Source organism: Dendropsophus ebraccatus, chromosome 9 (assembly GCF_027789765.1).
Source record: "Dendropsophus ebraccatus isolate aDenEbr1 chromosome 9, aDenEbr1.pat, whole genome shotgun sequence".
In the NCBI taxonomy this organism is placed as follows: Eukaryota; Metazoa; Chordata; class Amphibia; order Anura; family Hylidae; genus Dendropsophus; species Dendropsophus ebraccatus.
In genome coordinates this window covers 96,502,871-96,521,726 of record NC_091462.1, presented here as the reverse complement: position 1 = coordinate 96,521,726, position 18,856 = coordinate 96,502,871, and positions in this window count along the sequence as shown.

The window sequence follows — 18,856 nt, the reverse complement described above, 5'->3', positions numbered from 1 at the left end:
GTCTATGTCCATGAGTCTTGCTGTAAAGCATGTAACTAAAAGCTGTTAAAAACAGCCCAGGCAACCCCCATAACAATGTATAAATACTGAAATAAATAAAAATTTAAGTAAAAAAATAAAAAACAGATTAGAATAAAAGAACTAATTTTAGTATGTGATTCTAATCAGTAAAAGAAAATTTAGGTGACACATTCCCTTTAAGACTCTATATGCTTTTTGGTGCTCTCCTTTGGGTTTTTCTTCCTTTTGGCAGATATTCTGGCTTTGCTTATGTGATGCTCCTGAGATGCTTCAAGGATTTTCAAAGGGCCAAGCTCTGTCTTGCAGAGATGCAACCTTCAATAGGGGGTGCCATAAAGCTATCTATCTATCTATCTATCTATCTATCTATCTATCTATCTATCTATCTATCTATCTATCTATCTATCTATCATCTTTATTCTATCTATCTATCTATCTCCTATCTATCTATCTATCTATCTATCTGCTATCTTTATTCTATCTATCTACAGTATCTAGTATCCACGGCATGCTTTAAAATGGTTTTGTGAGAAAACCGAAACGTCTCTCCTGTTTTGTACACTCCTTTTTTGGAATAAAACTACACTTTTTGTACCACCTGAGCTGGTGTGCTGTCAACTCTTCGCTATCTACTTGGGAATCCCTAGCCAGGGACTTAACTCCTTCAGCACCCACCACATAAACTTTGGATGTGCAGCTTTTTTTTCTTGTTTTTTATCTATCTATCTATCTTTCTATGTACAATATATGCAGGCTCGGACTGGCCTACAGGGGAACAGGGGAATTCCCCGGTGGGTCCTACCCCTTGGTGGGCCCCTGGCAGAAGGTGGGCCTCCCTGTCTGACTCTTTCCACCAGAGAATAAAAACAATTTCTATGCTATAGAAGCACAGACAAATATATGTAAGGTACCATGTGTCTTCTTGACCTAACAGCATCTAACAGTGTCAGCAGTTTGGAACGTGAATTGCAGCTGACAGAAGTCTCGTAACAAATGATAGTCAGGCAGTGGAGTGTGGGAAGATAATAAAAAACTATACTCACCAGTCCCTGTGCCCCTGGACCGCACTCTCTCCCACAGCTGCTGGAAGTTTTTTAGTCATTTTCGAACAGATTCTGTGTATGTCACAGCCCCAGCTCAATGTCACATACTCGCCAGATGGATTGCCTGCTCAGCCAGTCAATAACTGCAGCGGTGTCCACCCCCAGTCAGTGATTGGCTGAGCGGGCACATTAAGGAAGAGCTTCAGGGGCAGAGGGATGGGTAAATATACTTTCTTTATTATGTTCCTGCACCTCTCTGCCTACCTGAGAATTGTTAGTTTCATGGGACTTCTCCTTTCAAGAAACCTAAGTGGCGGGTTATGCTGTTCGCATAGACTGACTGAAGAGTTACTAGTAGTGAGCCAGCATCGCTGGTCACATACACAGCTCTGTGCAAGGTCACTATAGTAATGTGAAAGGTTTGGTGCTTATTATATCTGGTGTAAGGTATGGTGGGCCCCAAGAATCAAATTCCCAGGTGGGCCCAAGGTGGTGCTCCCCCTAAAATCCATAGGATGGGGATGTCAAGCTAAGAAAAAAAATCTTTCAAATCAACTGGTGTCACAAAGTTATATAGATTTTTAATTTATTTCTACTAAAAACCCTCAAGCCTTCCAGTACTTATCAGTTGTTGTATGTCCTGCAGGAAGTGGTGTATTCTTTCCAGTCTGACACATTGCTCTCTGCTTCCACCTTTGTCCATGCCAGGAACTTACTTTGGACAGTTACTTACTTTAGCAGCAGATATTAATGTGTCAGACTGGAAAGAATAACCACTTCCTGCTGAACATACAGCAGCTAATAAGTACTGGAAGACTGGAGATTTTTTTGATAGAAGTAAAGTACAAATTTCTGGCACCAGTTTATTTGAAATAATTTTTGCTGGAGTACCCCTTTAATACTGTGGACTATTTTACTTTTAAACAACCTGACAGCCCCTTTTGTACAGTCAGTGCAGTTTCTCCATTGATCAGCTAATCGGGTGATCACCGATTTCCTATGACAGCCTGGGAAATGTAGTCATACTCTTTGGCTGCCCTTTCCACATACAACGAAATCAGATTGTCAGCTGTCTCATTCATGTTAACAAATCCGCCGTATATAACTGTATACCAGTGGTTTTCTAAACTGTGTATAGAAATGTCTCTGAACCACAAGTGTCCCTCCAAAAAGTTGGGAGGTATGGAGGAAGGGCTGACTGCAAAGCATTATGGGGAAGCTTGATGTCATGTGTTTTCAGTCATCATCATCATCATCATCATCATCATAAGATTTTACAGCAATGGAGCAGCTTTATCAACCTGCCAGAGACAAAACACAATCTGATTCGCCTATAGCAACCAATCACAGCTCACCTTTCATATATTAACAAGCTCTTATAAAATTAAAGCTAAGCTTTGATTGGTTGCTATGGGCAGATTAGACTGTATAAATTGTGCATGGCAACCAATCACAGTTCAGCTTTTATTTTATGAGAGTTATTTGAGAAACGAAAGCTGATCTGTGATTGGTTGCTATGGGCCACATCAAGCCATATTATTTAGTGTTCTTAGTGTGGCCTAATTATAAGCTGTTTGCTTGGTCACAAGTGTGTTTAGTGACCTCTGCAGTAAAGCACATCGCCTGTCATTAATGGGTTAATGCTTCAGATGTGTTTACCTGCAGTAACCATGGCAACCATGCACTGTGATGACAAGCGCTTATGTCATAAAGAAGGTTACATAAAGCAATGCACCGCGCCCTGATCAGTGTCATCTTGGATGCGCCAGAGGACCTTGAGCTTGACTTATTTACTGCCCCCTACCCTTGATGAAATTTGGAGGTTCTAGCAGGGGACCTGGATCTGTGAAGGAGAAGAGATACAGCCGCCTAGCCATCAATAAGGTGACAGATATTGCAGCCTCATCTCTCTCACATCCAGTTTATTATACTCATAGTATGGTATTACCCTCTAAGCCCAGGGGAGGGGCAGCTCTCCAGCCATGGCTCCCTCGAGGTTTCCCCCACAGGGGGTTTTTCCTTGCCTGAGTGCTGGAGGGTGACTCTTCGTGAGTGGGGGGACTGCCATTTTCAGTGTCATGTAATTTTAAATAAAATTGGGACCCTTTGACACTGGCGTTTTTCAGAAATATATCAGATGGCATTTATGGGGTTCAAAACCGCAGAGACCAGATGTTAGTCAGTGGGCAAAATCGAAACACAGCACCCATAGGACATTTTTCTGCATTTTGCCACAAGCTTCTATAGGGGGGAATATTGTCATGTCTATATGGAAATGTTTTTTTTCCCCAGTTCTTCAACATAAAACCTGGAATCACATGATAAAGAATCACATGATTTGTACCGAAAAAGCCCCACAGGGGATAAAATGAGAACATGGCAAAAAAAGTGCCAGAAAAAAACACTAAAAAGCAGGAAGATGTGCAACAGTCTTAATCTTGGTTCACGTTTGTAGTGAATTCAGTAGAATTAAATTGGTCCTTTTTTTTCTTTCAAATCAACTGTTGTATAAAGACTTGTATTTAACTTTTATTTAAAAAAAAAAACTGTATTTATCAGCTGCTGTATGTCCTGCAGGAAGTGGTGTATTCTCTCCAGTCTGACTCAGTGTTCTCTGCTGCCACCTCTGTTCATGACACAAACTGTCCAGAGTAGAAGAGGTTTTCTATGGGTATTTGCTACTGCTCTGTAGAGTTCCTGTCATGGAAAAAGGTGGCAGCAAAGACTGTGCACTGTGTCAGCCTGGAAAGAACACAGCACTTCCTGCAGAACATACAGCAGCTGACAAGTACTGGAAGACTTTTAAATAGAAATAATTTACAAATCTATATAACTTTCAGACACCAGTTGGTTTGAGAAGAAAAACGTTTTTGCCAGAGTACCTCTTTAAATTAAATAAAGTCAATTAGCTTGACAGTGGAAACTTAAACTAGACGGTGTAAAAATGCACCATATTAAGGTCTTGTTCACACCACGTTTTTATTCTTTTTGCTTCATGACCTCCATAGCTTCCCATATAGTTATGATGGAGGCCACTTTATACCATCTGTTCTACATAGACTCCCAAAATTCATACTGAAATACCTTCCATTCTTGCTTTTTTTAAGTCACCCCCCTTTTCCTATTTTATGAATACAAATAAATAAATAAACATTTGGTATTGCCGCTTGCATATTCTCCCAAACTATTAAACGATCACATTCCTGATCATGCACAGTAAACAACGTAAGTGCAAAAAAATAGAATTGCATTCTGGAACCTGTAGTACTGTGTACAACTGATAAACCAGGAAGTGCAGAAACACTAAACAGAACAAAGACCCCCAAAACAAATGGATTTTTGGTAGTTTCAAAAATGGAATAGACAGGTAAGTAATGCTTTATGCTTCTGCAGAAGTTTCATTTTTTTTAACCTCTACCTGGAGTTCCCCTTTAATGGGACTTCTTTCAAGATACTTATGTGGCACCCTATACTGTTTGCATAGAGTGACTGACAAGTTACCAGCAGTGAGCCAGCATTGCTGGTCACATACACAGCGCTGTGCAAAGGTTTGGTTATATCTGGTATATGTAGGGTGGGCCCCTAGAATTAAATTCCCTGGTGGGCCCAAGGTACCCCAGTCCGACACAGAATATATGTCTCATATACAATAATATAATCCCATACATTGTATATGATACACAAATCTATCTTTTTCAGACTATGATGTATTTTGTATCATTCTCAGTAATAATAGAGACATCCGATCCGGCAGGATTACATTGCTCGGCAAGCTTCCCCAGAACAGAGCGATAATGAGATCACAAGGTTAACTGTATACTGCGCGGTAACATCCCAGCGCCTGTGCTGTATATAACAGCCGGTTCATTCCCCGGCACAGAATCCACCAGTAATGACATTTACCCCACTATCCACTTGTTACTCATAAACTTTAACTGCGGATCTTCTTTCTTGTTCCTATTCCCAGCAATAATTGCTCCCAAATAACATTGTTCCCATCATTTGATCATCGATGCGACTTTCTTGTAGTATTCTATCTGACTCTGCGCCAATTTGTCGGCTCTCATGTCATGGTGGCCGTTGTATAAATGATTACAGCTCTGGATAAAACTTCACACAAAGAACATTTTGACAGATTTTCAATGATTTATTCATATCTTTGTTCTTTGCTGCCTGCCACAGTTACCGAACTATAATGAGAAACCAGGATGAGAACTAACGGACAGAGAACATAGCCGGCCTCATCGTCAGGGCGAGGAATATATAAATAAGGCTGGTGGAGAATACTGATACTGTACAGGAAATATGCTCATTCATTACGTCTGGCAGTCAGTTAGAAAAGCTCTATAGATCAAGGGTGGTGGTATACTCAAAGACATTGGGGGTCTCTGCCTATTGCCTCATTGACACCATATGTGGATGAACGCATATGGTACCCCCTATGGCACCCCCTATTAAAGGTTGCATCTCTGCAAGACAGAGCTTGGCCCTTTAAAAATCCTTAAAGCATCACAGGAGCATCACATAAGCAAAGCCAGAATATCTGCCAGAAGGAAGAGTAACCCAGAGGAGAGCACCGAAAAGCATATAGAGTCTTAAAGGGAATGTGTCAACTAAATTTTCTTTTACTGATTAGAATCACATACTAAACCTTGATCTTTTATTCTAATCTGTTTCTATTTTATGACTTTAATTTTTATTTATTTCAGTATTTATACATTGGTATGGGGGCTGCCATATTGCCTGAGGTGTTTTTAACAGCATTTAGTTACATGCTTTACAGCAAGACTCATGGACATAGACAACAAGAGACAGACTCTGTCCCCTTAAGATGAATGTAAATCATTATTGAGCACGCTCTGTGACCTTTGAAAAGGGCATTCCACGGGGAGCTGCTATTGTCTTGTATTGATGCTATCTGTCTACTGGTGTCACATGTCTCTGTAATACTGTACAGATCGCTTTACAGCAGCTTCCTCTTATCACCACAGACACAACAAGAAGTCTCAGCTTAGTTTTAGCCCCAGTGGTGAGAATGAAAACTGCAAGATTTCTGGATTATTTTTATAACATAGCAAGAAAAATGGAAAATTAGAAAATATTTCACCACAAATTCTTAAAAATATGTTTAATATAAAAAAACACTGTGTAAACAGTAGGTTGTTTTCTGATTACACATTCCCTTTAAGGTATTCAAGATCCACTGGGAAAAATATGCAAAGTAACCTTCCTTTGGAAAGAAGGAAGCGTAATTGTGTTATCTGTATAAGGGCCCTATTCCACAGTAACGATAATCGGCCGGATCGGCCCCATTTGGCCCGATTCGGCCGATTATCGTTCAGTGAAATAGAGAGAACGATCAGCCGATGATCATGTCATCGGCTGATCGTTCATTTAGGGCCAGACCTAAAATCATCGTTCCCCCACTGCGCATCACTACGGTTGAATAGCGGTGCGCGGCGGGCGACCGACGATTTGAGAAGAAACAGCAGCAGCAGCATCATACATTACCTGGCTGCAGGGCTTCTTCTCTGCGCTGTCTTCATCCCCGGGTCCCGCGCGCTCTATCTTCTGAATGGCCGGTCAGCTGACGGAGCGCTCAGCCAATCACAGGCCGGGACCGCTGCGGCCTGTGATTGGCTGAGTGTGGCCTGTCAGCTGACCGGCCATTCAGAAGATAAAGCGCGGGACCCGGGGAGGAGACGGAGCGGAGGACAAGCCCGGCAGCCAGGTAATGTATGATGCTGCAAGGACATCGGTAACGATGTCCTTGCAGCCCTCGCTCAACGATCATCGGGCCGTGGAATAGGCCCAGTAAACGAGCGGCGATCTAGCAGATCGCCGCTCGTTTACATCGTTGATCGGGCCCTCCTCGGCCCGTGGAATAGGACCCTAAGACTTGGTTATTGGGGGTTTGGGGAGAGAGCGCGAAGGCCCTGCCATTCACTGCCTGGCTGCTCGCTAATTCTAACAATGAAGTCTCATAGACATACCTTGTCGAAATTAGATGATCAGGAGATACGGCCAGGGAGTGGATTGCATTGCTGCCGCACTCTCTCCCCTACTATATTTCCTGATCACAGCGGATCTCAGCAGTGAAACCCCCTGAGATCAATAACTTCTGACATGTCTGATGCAAAACGGATGAAAAAAGCGGATTGCAAAAACATAGTGTGAACCCAGCCAAACCACTACTATTCCTGCTGGATCATCCATTTCATCCCGCCTCAGCTGTATGCACACACTTCACTACTGCAGCTGGGTCACGTGATTTCTTATCTGCCACAGTCCTGACTTTCAGATATCAAACTTCATTCTCTCTATTTTAAATCTGCTATCAATCCCACGATGTATCAGCACAGCATCACATGGGCAGCTAGAGCCCGGACCATCTATGCCAGTGATGGGCAACCTTTTGAGCTTGGTGGGTCAGCATTCGGTAAAAAAAAACTGTATAACTCGAATGCTGTGTCACTTCGAGAAAAAACACCATAATTTTGCGTTATTTGTAGCTTAAATAACAAAAATGCGTAATTGTAATATATACCTGTACTTAATTAACCAAAAAATAATTATTGTGTGAAGTAAACTAAAAACCACACACACACACACACACTACCCCACCTGACCCCTTATCCCTCCCCATATACTACCCCACCTGACCCACATCCCTCCCCATACACTACCCCACCTGACCCCCATCCCTCCCCATACACTACCCCACCTGACCCCCATCCCTCCCCATACACTACCCCACCTGACCCCTTATCCCTCCCCATACACTACCCCACCTGACCCTCATCCATCCCTATACACTACCCCACCTTACCCCCATCCCTCCCCATACACTACCCTTCCTGACCCTCATCCCTCCCCATACACTACCCTTCCTGACCCTCATCCCTCCCCATACACTACCCTACCTGACCCTCATCCCTCCCCATACACTACCCCACCTGACCCCCATCCCTTCCCATACACTACTCCACCTGACCCTCATCCTTCCCCATCCACTGCCACACCTGACCCCCATCCCTCCCCCTACACTACCATACCTGACCCCCATCCCTCTCCATACACTGCCCTACCTGACCCCCATCCCTCCCCATACACTACCCCACCTGACCCCCATCCCTCCCCATACACTACCCCACCTGACCCCTTATCCCTCCCCATACACTACCCCACCTGACCCTCATCCATCCCCATACACTACCCTACCTTACCACCATCCCTCCCCATACACTACCCTTCCTGACCCTCATCCCTCCCCATACACTACCCTTCCTGACCCTCATCCCTCCCCATACACTACCCTACCTGACCCTCATCCCTCCCCATACACTACCCCACCTGACCCCCATCCCTTCCCATACACTACTCCACCTGACCCTCATCCCTCCCCATCCACTGCCACACCTGACCCCCATCCCTCCGCCTACACTACCCTACCTGACCCCCATCCCTCTCCATACACTGCCCTACCTGACCCTTCCACAGACACTGCCAGTGGAGCTTGTATGACCTATAGGACTCCACATCTTCTTTTGACACCCTCCTCAAGAATAAACTTTACCCCTTGTCCCTTTATGGCCCAATTTCTTTCATCCACTCAGTATACTCTACAGTTACAATGTTACCATTTTTGCACGCCTTATAGCCCCAATACAACATATTATACCTGATTTATCAATATGGCACATCCTGCAGACAGGCTTCTAGGAATGAGTCTGATCCATGGACGCTTCTGTCTTTGGTCACAATACAAATTTTTATTCCTCAGCATGAGGTACTCTATGTACTTATTCATTTGAACTAAGAAATTATTAGTCCCTTGGGCAAAAACTTAGTGATAACTTTTGTTATTTTCACCTCACCTTAGCTTTCTAGGTGTCATCAATTGTTCCACACACATACGTAACTGTTTAATTTTTATTATGAGTAAAACACAAATACAATTCTGTCATTTTTACCAGTCTCCATGAATAGGGTGTTCCCTGTACTGTGCAGTCTATTATGGCTATGGAAATATCAAATAAACTTTTACATATACTTTTTCTACCTATAATGTACAGGCATATAGATATATAAAAAAAAAACTATAGCATATTATGTCTGGAAAAATACTATTGAGGTTTATACTCAGACCTCTCATAAGTCTATGGTCACTGTCAGTGTTTCTGTCTTGTATACAGTAAATCGTAAGTTGGAGAACTGACAGAGACCGGGTGAAACAGTGGATGACTGATGGCTTCCCTTTAAATGTGCAGGCCGAACAAGATCTAATCCAGTCATAGGCAAACAAAGACAGTGAGGCTGGGTTCACACAACGTTTTTGCAATCCGTTTTTTTCATCCGTTTTTTGTCAAAAAACGGATGAAAAACTGATGAAAAAGACGGATGCAACTGTGTGCATCCGTTTTGATCCGTTTTTCCATTGACTTCCATTATAAGAAAAAAAAACGGATCAGTTTTTTTTGACGGACACAAAAACGTGGTCTACCTCATTTTTGTGTCCGTCAAAAAAAAATGGATCCGTTTTGACCCCGTTTTTTTACAATAGAAGTCAATGGAAAACGCATCAAAACAGATGCACACAGTTTTTTTCATCAGTTTTTCACCCATTATTTGCAAAAAAACAGATTGCAAAAACGTTGTGTGATCCCAGCATAAGCTGTCTAGATAACTTTGGCTCCTTGCTCCCACAACCCATACTCAACCCCTCCAGCAACATAAATTCGGACACCTAAATTAAATGAGACCCACTAAATTCATTCTTACCTCAGACCCCTAAATTGATATACCACTGCCCCCACTGGCAGCAGCATCCTCCCCTTCTCCAACACTGGCAGCAGTATTTTCCCCACTTCTCCATCACTGGTAGCAGCATTCTTCCCCTAATCACCTCTCTCCCACTGACAACAGCATTCTCTCCAATTCTCCACCACTGGCGGCAGTGTTCCTCCCACTTCTCTTCCACTGGCAGCACCATTCCTCCCCTATTCACCTCTCTCCAGAAGCACCATTCTTCCCCTAACCACTGACAGCAGCATTGTCTCCAATTCTCCAACATTGGCAGTAACATTCTCTCCACTTCTCCACAGTTGGCAGCAGCATCTGTAATCACCTCTCTCCCTCTTAAAGGTGTTATCCAGCATCAGAATAAACATGGCCAATACTCTTGTCTCCAGTTTAGGTGGGGTTTTGCAACTCTGTTCAGTTGGCTTATTTGCTAACCAAACCTGAACTGGAGACAAGAGTCTTGTTGTCTCTGGAAGAAAGTGGCTATGTTTTTCTAACACTGGATAACCCCTTTAATTCCATAACATACCTTCCCTACTGGCAGTAGAATTAATTTCTTCTTCCCCCACTGGCTGCAGTATATTTCTTTTTCCCACACCACCACCAATGCCAAAGAGTCAGAAGAGAGCTTCAGGATCTTGTCTTACCTACTCTGCACAGAGACACCCATTGCAGAAGAACCATCCCCTAGGAGCCGGACCTGTGCACTTATAGTTATTATAATTATAATATCACCACAGGTACTTCACTACCTAGTAGCGTGTTTACCGAAAGTAAGACAGTGCCTTATATAAAATTTTCCTCCCAAAGAGGCACTATGTCTTATTTTCGGGGCATGTCTTATTTCTGTACCCCCTCGGCTCTCTACCTACGGCACCTCCCCCCCACCTCCCCCCAGCATACTCACTAATGACCAGGAAACCAGGAGCAGGTGCAGGGACGTCAGGACTTGCGGCAGTGGGTGGGACATCAGTACATCAGGACGTGCGGATGGACGTGGGGGCCATGGAACTATGGTGTACGCTCGACCGGTAACTTGCTAGGTGGTAATGGGTGACGTCACTTCTATGGTGGTTGACCAGAATATAGCTCAGCCAGATGCTAGGTTGTCGTGACGCCAGTGCCGGTTGGGCACACAGGTATGCTGGCACACCTGCTTTTATTTTAAAGTGGCTGGCTATATCCTTTCCCCTGTGGTCAGTGACCCGCCGGGATGTGAATGGGTCCCTTGGGTGCTTATCACGGTGGTCCGGAGTGGAGTTATGACCTACCCGGACTATTGGTACCGCCACCCACAGAAAGGTGATATGACCCAAGGTGGAAGCAATGGCTGTGTAGGTGCTTAGCGAATAACCACTGAGTCCATTTAAAATGAATAAACTCTTCTTTCCTGCAGGAAGACTCAATCCAGTGATATATATTTAGATCTTGACTTGATAATATCTTTAGTAATTAGAACTGTGCCGGGAAGTTGTGAGAGAGAGATACAGTTGTGCCGACTGAGGTAGTAGAAGTTCTGAAAAGTAGAGAGGAGGAAGTCAAGGGAGTCCCAATCCAGGGTAGAAGTGTGCTCTGCGGGACCTTTAGAAGGAGAATAAGTAGAATACTTGAGAGTAGAGAAAATACTTGTGCCTGTGTTTTGACTCTTTGGTCTTTGCACCACCTATTGCCCACCAGTGTCGAGCGACCCGTCCTAGAGGGTAACACAAGCCCTAGACCTTGTTACCTGGGATGAGCAGAGTGGTCAGAATTTTCCGATTACACCCGTGCTGCGAGATAGAGTTCGTAGGCTCTTAGCAACTTTGCTCTATCTGGATCAGTTCCTTTCTTCTGCTGGATACTGTCCTGCTCTTTTAGACTGTTTCTCGGCGTGGGTTGGGTTGATCCCTGACTTGTCCTCTCTAAGAGTGCGTTCAGCACTGCATAGTGCGTGGAAGTGCTGTTTTCAAGGAAAGAGTGCTAAGGTGTCTCATGTGCATGCGTTCACTACAGAGACCAGAGTAAGACTGTCCACAGGGGACCTGGCAGGAGCCAGGGCTCTTCTTGACTACTACAGTGACCGATCTGGCTTGCGTCCTTCCTCTACAAAAGCCAGAGTAAGACTCACTAAGGTGTGGCTACACTTCTTCTACCCATGGGACTTCCTTCTACAGCAATAAAAGGTGTGCTGTGAGTGGGTAAGAAGAGATTGCAAGAGAAAGAGAAGGATAAAGATAGAAAGAAAAGAGAATGAACTCCCATTGGTGCACAGATCCGAAAACAATAACCCTTTAGTTACATCCAGCCATACAATACCTAGGTACATGAAACACAAAACAGCGACATCTAGTGGCAAAACTTGGGTACTACTTTATTACCACTTCTACGTTAGAGTACAGACTTTTGTGAAGGGTGTAAAGACTAGAAACGCCCATGGTGGGACACCACAAAACAGTGTGCCTGCGATGCCAGTGTTAAGGTCCACAAGGGGATTAGGTGAGTGGGGAATGTGGTGGGGTGGTAAGCGTTCTTTCTTTTAGGGGGTGCCTTACTTTCAAGGGGTGCCTTAGTTTAGGGGGGTGCTTTACTTTCGGAGGAGGGGGCCTTATTTTAGGCTAGTTGGTAGTATAGTGGGAGTGCCTTATTTTAGTAAGATGTCTTATTTTCGGAGAAACATTGTAGTATCCTTTCTAATTTATCCCGATGTGCGGTATAAAAGAAATTACGCAGGGCAGTGCGCAGCAGTGGGTCCTCCATCCTACAGCCTTTACCTAACATTGCCAGGCGCTGAGGTATTAATCATCTTCCCATGGGTTTCCTCAATCTTCAGATACATGCTATAGGTTAGCCAGGGTAATAGCTGCTTATGTAATTGACCCTGTTGGCATGAGCTACGGGACAGGGATCAGTGAGAGTGCATAGAGAACTGTGTAATATGCTGGAACCTGATGAATTATGGATGACAAGCAGATGAATTGGCTGACATCGGGATACTGAAGGTATTTTCCTACTTACTGTGGCCGAACCTTGCAATGTACAAATGCCTCATCTATAGAAAACAATACAAGAACGATTGCTGTCACTGCGCCCCATTTTATGTTCCCAGTCCTGCAGCGTTATGTTCTAAAACTGCAAATGAATTTAAGGGAATAAAGGAGAAACAGAACCGAACGGTGGAAATAAATAGATGGGAATGAAGTAAACAGCTCAGCAAATAATCGAGTTGTTTTCCAATTTTTCTTCAGCAAAATCAAGGGGATGATGGAATTGAAGTTCACACACAATGGTATCCGTCACCGAGAGCGCGGCCTGGGCCCAACTCAATTTACAGCTGCCAAAGTCATTAAAAATGTAAGTTTCTAAGCCATTTCCTGGGCACAATCACGGCACTTGAAATATACTTTCTGATACTTTAAAGAGGCTGCACCTATGCAGGAGAATGACAGACTAGCCTCTGCAGTATTACACTATGGAAAGCCACTAGGGGGGGGTATTTGAACCTGGAAAACACTGACCATTTCAGAAAAAAAAATACAAAATAAAAGCAGTTTTTTTCCCTGTGGCCACTAGGGGAGCACTATACTTCTATTCTTTTTGCTGTACTGAATTAGTACTGTAAAAATCTCTATGCAGAGAGCTCCCCTAGTGGCAGCTGCAGGGAGATAGAACTTTATCCTGTAAGGATGTGCAAAAGAAAAAGAAGAGATCGGAGCTCAGAGTATTTGATATTTTAAGAAATTGGGAATCTAAAGGAGAATTCAAGGAACAGATTTTTTTTTAAATCTTTCATTTTTGTTATGTTTTTCACAACATGCACTTACCTCCCCGGCTCCAGCACTGGTGTCTGCTGTCATCTGTTCCAGTTTCCCAGTCCCCAGACGCTTCTAGGTCTGAGTTAGACCTGGGATGTGACGTGCCAGTCAGCAGCAGAGACAGGACACCCCTCCAGCTGCTGACTGGCTGAGCGGGCTTGGAACGTCACATCCTAAGTCCCCTCTCTAGACCAGGAAGCGTCCGGGAGGACAGAGTGGACACCATCGCTGGAGCCGAGAAGGTAAGTGCATGTTGTTTTGTTCACCCACCCCCTCCCTAGCATGTCCATGCCCGGAATTCTCCTTTAATTTTTAATTAGAATTAACAGTACATGTTTTAGCCTGAAACCACCACTAACCATTGTAGCACCCTACAGAATGCAATACTAAGGGAACCAATGGTAGGTAGGCCACCCAGCAATAAAAATACTATGATGTTCATCTCCTATTTTATTAGGTTATTAGAGGGGTATTCCACTTAAACATAACTTTTGATATGTTGCTGCCCATGGTGAGACTAAGGGTCCTATTACACAAAGCGATTTTTAACGATAAACAAATAACGATAAACGATTGCAAACGAGATTGTTTATCGTTAACCTGAGCGATAGTCGTTAGTTACGATCGTTACGATTAACAATGATTTTAGGTTCAGATCTAAATAAACGATCAAGGACACACGAACAATTTTTGGATTGTTGCCTGCACAGAACGATTACCGTTTAAATTCGAATGATATAACAATTTTTTACATAATAATCTTCCTGTGTAAAAGGGCCCTAACAATTCCTTCCATACTTATTATTTATCCAGTCTCCTCCCCCAATTCTGAGCTGCTGCTTTCTGCTAAAGACAAAAAAGTCTGTGTGTTTCCCTCTTCTCCCCCCTCCCATCTGAGACAGATGATGTAAGCAAGTCCCTGACTGACTTTATCTGCAACATTGTAGCTTCTTTATCATGCTGGGAGGATTAATCACAGTGAGTTCATCAGCAGCTTGACCTCAAAATAACCCTCCCAGCATTACAAAGAAGCTACAGTGTTGCAGATAAAGCCAGCCAGGGACTTTACATCAGCCGTCTTGGAAAAGAGGGGAGGAGGGGAGACAGAGAGAAAAGCTCACACACAGATTTTTGTGTTTTCAGCAGAAAGCAGCAGCTCAGAAATGGGAAAATGAGTCTGAATAGCTAATAACAATTATGGAAGGAATTGTTAGTCCCACCATGGGCAGCAACATATCAAAAGTTATGTTTGAGTGGAATACTCCTTTACTGTAAATAGCACAAAGCGGCTATAGCAGATAGTGCCTACTGGACCAGCATTGATAATTTACATACAGCATGTTCATGGTTCAGTGGTCTTTGTATATGTACTGTATATGAAGTTCTACATAATGACCATAAAAAATTAAAAAAAGACATAATAGTTTATTAAAAATCTGTGATGGCTATGTTACCAGACTATGCTGCCACACAGCAGAGGATTGTAGGAAAGTCAGGAATAATTTGGCGCAGTCTCCGTTCTGCAAATAGCTTTTGGATTTAGAAGTCATCCTCTCGCTATCGGCCTTCCCCACATTTCTTCAGAGCTCCTGATGTTGTGTAATTGTGCCAGGCATCCCATGGCGTAATTCATTACAACTTCCCAGCTCTGCTGTAAACCTGCAGGAGATAGATAATATAAAGTTGATATACACTCTGAAAGGCTCACTTCACAATAAAAGCCTTCGAGAAACTTTAAGAAACTATATAAAACCGATTCTAGACCAAGGGTTTAAACTTGAGCTGATTAAGGCCTTTATAAAGCTTTGTATTCTCTAAAAGGGGATTATATGTTTACAACCGATTGCTAATTTCTCCACTTCATCTAGAATATAAAAATTATACAGCCCCCAAGCAGATCTATGTGTCTTCATGTTTACAGACTAGTCTGATCCTGTAGTTATATACTAATGTGGTGTCCCACCACGGGTGTTGCTATTGGTTACACCCTTCGCAAAAGCCTGTACTTGTTGTAAGTAAGTGGTGATGTAGTAGTGATAAAGTTTCGCCACTAGATGTCGCTATTGTAGGTTTACTTATGTTTCACATGGATCTGTGAACCTAGTATCTTCTTCTTCTGTCCTATCATCTCTTACTTTACTTCTTCTTTATGCATTCTTCAACCATTCACAGCACACCTTACAGGAAGCTGTAGATAGGAAATCACGTGGGTAGAGCAAGTGTAGAGGACTTTTGTGTTGAACGTTTTAGGGGAAGGACGCAAGCTAAAACGCTCCCTACAGTGGTCCCTTTGGGCTCTGGCCCTCTGCCAGGTCCCCCAGCCTTAGAAAAGGTCTTTGTTCACTAAACTATGTAGAGTTAGGACGCGCCTAACAGTTTCTCTTCAAGTAATCTTACTAAGCACTATGCAGTGTTAAACCCCTTACAGGAGAGGACATGTCAAAGATTATCTCAACCGAGGCCGTGGACTAGGAGAGTCACAGTGCAGGACAGTCTCCACAAAAGGCAAAAAGCTAGGAACTGATCCGGATAGAGCAAAGTTGCTTGAAGCAGCGCTGTTGTCAGCAGGAAATCCTCAGCATTCTGCTCATCCCAGGTAACAGGGTCTGGGGCTTGTTTTACCCTCTAGGACGGATCCCCGACACTGGTAGGGCAACAGGTGGTTTATTCTGACAGGTGCAAGTATTCTCTCTCAAGTATTCTTAGCTCTCTACCTCATCCTCCAACATCCTGGCAGAGCACATTACTACTTGGGTTGGGACTCTCACGACATCCTCCTCTCTGCTCCTTCTACGTATCTCTCAGCCCGCAACCCAATCAGCACGACTATACTACACGCTATACTCCTATCACAGATCTGGATCCTGTATTATCAAGTGTATTATCAAGTGTAACATAACCTGTCAAGGCACAGCTGTATGTTCTGCTGCACACACGAGTAAACAAGAGATTATTTATGGTAAAGAGACTCTGTGATTCTTCGCCCCGCACCAACACAGTATACACACACTCCTTGGGATATTTCCCCTTTCTGTGGGTGGCAGTGCCAATAGTCCGGGAGGGTCACTACTCCACTCCGGCCCATCATGATAACAGCTAAAGGGACCCCTTAGCAGCCCGGCAGGTCACTGACAACAGGGGAACAAGGTGTATCTGGCCCTCCAAAATAAAAGCAGGTGTGCCACAATACCTGTGTGTCCAACCGGCACTGGCGTCACAACATAACACCCTAGGGTCCGATTACATCTCGGCCAACAACCACAGGAGTGGCGTCACACTCTACCATCTGGCAAGTGACGGTCCGTACCTCCGCCATAGCACCGCGAGGGCGCACCACACTAGTAGACAGGAAGATGGCTGCCCGGCTATAAGTCAATGTACAAGCTGCTTAGCACCAGTTTATACTGACCAATAATTAATGGTGGGATAGCAGGACTGTTCGCACTGCCTACACTGGAAACATGACGGGAGACAAGCGGCTGCCGGGAGGAGCTGCGGGGAACAGCTGACAGGTAAGTTGGATTGCTTTGGTTTTTTTCAATAGGGGAGTCGGGTGGGGGGTTCCTGCCTCCTGCTTCAGTTAACCCCTGCCTGACCGCAGCAGGGCTCCAGCTGGTAAACCCTGCTGTGGTCATGCAGAGGTTAACATTTTTCGGTGTATAAGACGAACCCCTGAAAATCTTCTTAAAAGTCAGGGGTTGTCTTATACAGCAGAAAATATGGTATTTTAAGCTCATACTAAATGTAGTACAAATCAACCATGTCACAATTCTGATGCATAAATCTGCCCCAGTGTATTAGTTTACCTGGAGTGTTCCTTTAAGAATAGGAACACTTTTCAACTATTACGAGTATAAAATGTCCTGATAGATGTGTTTATGAAAGATTTCATCAAGGCCTCAGCATCACATTACTTGCTTCTCAATGCCTCTTGATAAATAATAAACAGATGAGTTTATGGATGTGTTGGAGGCTGCCGCCTTAGGTAGCGGCTGCTTAATGGGAGCATATGGTAATGATTAATGCAAAAGTACATGTGCACCTGTGCCACTCACCAACTAATTACCTCAATGGTTCTTAGCGGTTGAGTTTTATAGCAGATATGAGAACAGGTTACATCATATCAATATAAAACCTGTCTTATGTGATGTTAAAGGGAAGCCGATGCATTTAAAATGCAGTCCAAGCTACAGGCATGTTACAGAGCTGGAAATTCTGAGCGGATTCATACATAGTTATATGGGAAAAGATTCAGTAGAACTAGTATAGAACTATGGCCATACATCTGAAAGCGTTACTGTCATTAGAAAAAAAACTTTTGACACATTGTGCAGACATGTCAAAACTTTTGATCGTTTGGGGTGCTAAGACAGCCCTGATCTCTAGATATAGCCGGAAGAAGCATCCAGTTGTTTAGTTCCCTTCACTCCCTGACTTGTCACTTGATCCTACTCATTGCAGGAAATTAGCTTTATCTTGTGTTTATGGAGTCAGATGGAGCAGCAAGCCGGGGAGGGAAGTGCACAACCTAACTCCTCTCCCGACTATATCAAGAGAATGGTGGGAGTCTTAGCAGTGATCGAAATTGTTGACATGTCTGGATGATTCGAAAGAGACCACACCTGGTCGAAACATTTTACTTTGTAGGAAACAAAAAGAAAGACAGCGATCCAATGGTGCAGACCGCAGCATCCTGCAGAAAGTGTGGTGGGTACACAAAAAGTGTGATGGAAACGCTCACCTTTGGTGGTTGTGCAAAGGTAAGGCACAACTCTCCACAACGCATATATAATAATCGGACCGTAGCCTCTCCTACGATGACCTTGTTGAGAAAAAACTGTTGTACTTCACTTTACTTTACTCCAAAACATAGGTGAAGTTGGGCACAGGTCACACATGGTTCCAAATGTAAAAAAAAAAAAATATATATATATATCTATATCTATATATATATATATTAAAACACACATCACGTCCGCTTTCGAAACGCGTTGTGTGTTTAAGGGTGCGTTCACATGTACAGGACCCGGAGCAGATCTGCAGCAGATTTGATGGTGCAGATTCAAAACAGATCTGCTGCAGATCGCGGACATGTGAACGCAAGCTTAATTAATGTTTTTTTTTACATTTGGAACCTTGTTTGACCTTGTGTGACCTGCGCCGGAGTTAAACGAAGTGAAACATTGTACTAACACTTGG